This window comes from Microtus oregoni, unplaced genomic scaffold (assembly GCF_018167655.1).
Source record: "Microtus oregoni isolate MIOR12 unplaced genomic scaffold, Mior012 000008F_ref0000371, whole genome shotgun sequence".
NCBI classification, from domain to species: Eukaryota; Metazoa; Chordata; class Mammalia; order Rodentia; family Cricetidae; genus Microtus; species Microtus oregoni.
The window spans coordinates 31,146,572-31,151,089 of record NW_024543067.1 but is presented as its reverse complement, the minus strand read 5'-3'; the positions used below and the strand labels follow the sequence as shown (position 1 = coordinate 31,151,089).

General features: G+C 48.2%; 1 pseudogene; it reads left to right on the top strand.

Moving 5' to 3' along the window:
• Positions 1–409: 409 nt before the first annotated feature.
• LOC121451297 lies at positions 410–936 on the top strand (annotated as a pseudogene).
• The last annotated feature ends 3,582 nt before the right edge of the window (positions 937–4,518 follow it).

The following is a 4,518-nucleotide window of genomic DNA, read 5'->3' as shown; positions in this document are numbered from 1 at the left end:
AAGGAGCTGAAATTTAACACTGCTCAAAGTGGAGACTCTCCTCCTTCTACCAGAAGGTGCTCAAAACTGCAACATACAAAATTTCAAATTTATCGTACTTTGCTTCCCTTCCTATGAAATTGGAAAAAAAAAAAAAAACTAAAATCTGTCAGAATTCCTTATAGGTCACAAACACAGCAGGGTGTGGTGGTGCCTGCTGTAATCAAAATACCCAAGGGGGTTGAGCCAGAAGGATTATGAGTCAAGGCCAGCCTGGGCTACGTAATAATAAGACCCCATTTAAAAAGAAGTGGACAGGAGAAGCGCCCTGGGCTCTGCCGCCTTCTGCCCTTGCTGCCGCCTTGGGAGCCCTCCGTGCCTGCACCGCCGAGCCCGCGGCTCCCAAAAGAACACCTGAGCCCGGCCGGCCATGGCAGAAGGTGCGGGAGCAGCTGTGGAGGGCCTGTCATCGGAACCCACACGGGCCGTGGACTCCAGTGGGTCAGGCGGCCTGGTCAACACCCCATCGCTGCCTCCGGGAGGTGATCTGCGGTTCATCCCTCTCATAGTGAAGCAGCTCTGGAGCCGTGGCGTGTTCCCCATCCCCCGGGACTGCTTGGCAGAAGTGGACACCAAACCAGAAAGTGGATAATTTTGTGTCAACACATCTGGACAAACAAGAATGAAATCCTGCAATGAACAAGAACCAGCTGTGAAATGGGCTGAGGCAGAACGTGGTTCAGTCAGGCGTGTTGGAAGGAGAAGACAGGATCATTTCTCAAGTACTGGACCCCCCAACCACAGACAGAGCAAGCAGTCCCCGAGTTCCCGGCAGCCCAGAAAGTACAAGCTGTGCCAGCTCCCGCTCCAGAACCTGAAAGCCAGGATCCTCCAGCGCCAGCCATCTCAACAAGCTTCCTAAGAATATGCCTGACACCTTTGGAAAGCGCCATTTAGTAAAGAAATGGATTCCTGGTTCATACAAATATTAGTCGCTCACTGATGGCAAGATTTTAGTCTTGACTGGGGTGGTATCCATATTGGATGGAGAGCAAGTTGGGTGGTGGGACGTTGTACTTGCTCATACATTGTGTTGCCTTTGGCCAGCCTCTCCAAGGGTGTGACCTCAATAGACCCTACAGGGGTTTCAGGACTTTGTGACTTGGGCTGTCCTGAACAAACCTTTAGCCTGGAACACAGACGCTGCATGTGAGTGCTAGGCTTATCCTTCGCGGTGTGCAGAAGCCAGGCCGGAGGCTAGCAGGTCAGGACAGCAAAGGCAAACGGCAGCAACTGTTTGTGGGTTTTGATATTGTGGCTAGACTTCCAGGCTGGGATGTGCAGCGATAAATACCAGTAGCCCGTTAGCAATTTCCTTCCCTGGCCAGAGGTAGCTTGGAGTCCTGAAGTGAACGAGGTACAAGTAAGGTACCTTGGGGTACAAGGAAAGCCCAGCCACCTCTGTCCAGGTCCCCCTAGCCGCAGGGCAATTTCTCGGGATGTGGCGCTCAGTTCTCATGTTTGTGTTTTTAGAAAAACGACTGCAGATAAACAGCACATTTTATAGTGAAGTCATTTGACGATCCCCCCCCCCCCACCACCACACACACACACAAAAGGAGGGGGAAAAAAGGAGGAGGAGGAAATGACCACAGTGACGATGGTGATGCTATCGGGTCCAGAATGGCTCAACAGGTATTTCTTTTAAAAGAATTAATAGAAACAAGTGTGCAAAGACTAAAAATGAGAACAGATAAGGACAGGGCCCTACAGTTATGTGAACTGTTGACAGACGCGTGTGCGGGGGAAACTGAAAGCATGCCATATTTCCTGTGTTGTTATATTTAGTGTATAGTGTTCGAGTAGAAGCAGCATGATCATTAGGCAATTCTCTGGTTTTAGTGCACGTTCTTCGCACTTGCCAGTGCTCACTTTTAAAGGATACCAATAAAAACTCATGGGACTTAAAGGGGCTCAGAGGTTAAGATTCTGCTCTTGTGGAGGACCTGAGTTCTGCGCCCAGCTACTCAGTCACCTCCCAGCCCCACTTCAGGGAGTCTGGTGTCCTCTTCTGACCTCTGAGGCAGCTTTCACAATATGGGTGTTGGGACCTTCTGTGCTCTCTGTGCTAATCTGTGGTCAGGATGAGAGTTTAGGATATGCAGAGGCGTGGAGACTGCTACAATCTGCCTGTGACTGCTGAAGCCACCCCCTGATGACAGCCACTTGCTCTCGCCCTCTGTCCTGGATGTCACTGATTAACATCTATACACGGGACATGTAGCAGGGAAATAGAAATTCCTCGGTAAAATAGTTTGTTTTCAAGCCTAGAATGGCTAAGTAATTACCTTAATGTCACAAAGGAGGTAAAAGCCTGGCAAGTGCATTGGGGATTCCTGTTGGGGGAAAATTCTATAATCCCACAGATGGCTGTGTTCTGACCACCCTCGTCCTCTAACCCAGAGAGAGTGGCTTGCTCTTCTGCTGTCTGGCAGTGTGTGTCCTCCACACACACCCTTCTGAAACCTACGGTCCCCTGAGACTTCCTCTTAGAACTCTGTATTTCTTTCTGATCAACAGGCTTGATTGTTGCAGGCAGAGTGGGAGTTCTCAAACAAAGAAACAGAGAAAAGCCTCTCCGGTCTACAAAGCAGCCCAAAAAAACAGCAGTCTTCCTATCTCGCCTCTTTTAGGAGGCTGGCAGGAGGACATAATGCTCCTTCATGGGGATGATGTGGGTGGCGGAGGCAGTGACCACAAAGCTCCGTGTCAGCATTTGATGCAAAGGCCCGTGCAAGCTCTGCCAAGGCAGGGCAGGAAAGGCGGCCTACTCCAGGGGAGCTGAAGTCAGGTGTTGGGGATTCTTTCTATCCCTCAACCATGGCGAGTAGCCAGCCCGCCGCCTCCTCCTCTGAGTATCTGCATGCTAAGTGCTTTCTTTAGTCCTTGAATTGAACAGACCTCCACATGTGGTTTCTTTTTAACAGTCGCTTTAGCTCTTGCTCCTTCCATTGGTGAAGGCTACAGTCGGGGAAGAAATGGAAACAACTGTTTACACTGTAAAGACAGGAGACTTTATTGATTTATTGGCCTATTGTGTGCCCAGGCCAGCTCACTAGGAGAAAAATAATAGCGATCAGTATAGCACAATAAGTTATGTGTCTATACTGTGTGGCTGTGCTAATGGTTTATGTAGGTTTTTTTTCTTTTTTCAAGTTTCAATGCTACCCTAACATGTCGTGAGATGGAACGGAGCTTCTAAGGACTATAAAGCTTGTTTACAAATGAAGACTGTAAAATTGCAAAGCTAAGTAAGGTTGAGAACCAGTTTGCTTGACTCTAACATCTGCGCTAAATGTCACCCTCAGCTTCTTTAAAAGAGACAAAGTGGTTTCTGATCTCTAAACAATGTCCACTTAGCAACTCAGCAGAATGGAGTCACAGAGAGACTGAGCCTTAGACTTGACCTCATGAGACTGAGACCCTTGCTTTCCGCACCGATGACTTCCACAGTCTGAAGCGCACCTCAGTGTTGGGAGCACTACCAGGAAGGTCGAATGTAAGGTGTCCCCCTCTAGCCCATGTGTTTTACATTTGCTTCCTGACCTGCAGTGCTGTTTTTGGAGGCTGGGAGCATGGGAGATGGGGGAGGGGAGAGCTTAGAGGACCTGTTGCTATGGGAGTCCACCCTGAGCTTCACTCAGAACCCCAGCTCTCTCTGCTTCCTTGCTTCTCAGGGTGACAGAGCCAGGGATAACATGCCTCTCCTGCAGTGATGGGTATCCTCTTTGAACTGGGAGCCAAAGTAAACCTGTCTTCAATCTTCTTCTGTCAGGTGTTCCACCAACACCACAGAGAGGAGAAACCAACTCCTGAGGTTCCTAACTTCTGTAATCTTATGCTTAGCACCTTGCCCTCTTCTCAGCTCTCAAAAGCTCAGCCCAAGAGAAATTCCACACACAAAATTCATTGAAGCCAGAATATGAATCACCTCCTATCTTCAAAAGAACAAGGTGAGAACTGGAGTCTGAAGTCGGTTAGCATTGCTGGAAGGTGCGGAGTACACGCCCGTCTGTTAACAGCCTGCCCAGCAGCCCAGCCGTGAGCCAGAGGGGGGTAGGGCTTTGCACAAAACTTGACAACATTATAATGTTAGAAAGACTTAGTAAATGCACAATGTGTGTGTATTATAAATATTATAAATAACCAGACAGGCAGAAGCCAGCCAGCACATTTCCAAATACATTTAATAGAGTTATATTGATTAAATTCTTTGGAAATTTCAATAGCGCGTATATGTTTGCATTATTATATTCCTTTACAGAGCTCTTTGTCTTTGGGCACAATATTGAGCCTTAAAAGTGGAATTAAAAACCATAGGACTGGTGGTTAAGAGCACTTGCTGTTCCTTCAGAGGATGGGGGCTCAATTCCCAACACCTACACAGCAGCTCAGAACCTGTAACTCCAGTTTCAAGGGATCCAGTGTCAGAACAGCAGAATACAAGAAATGGAAAAAAGACTCTCAAGAGACTGTTCT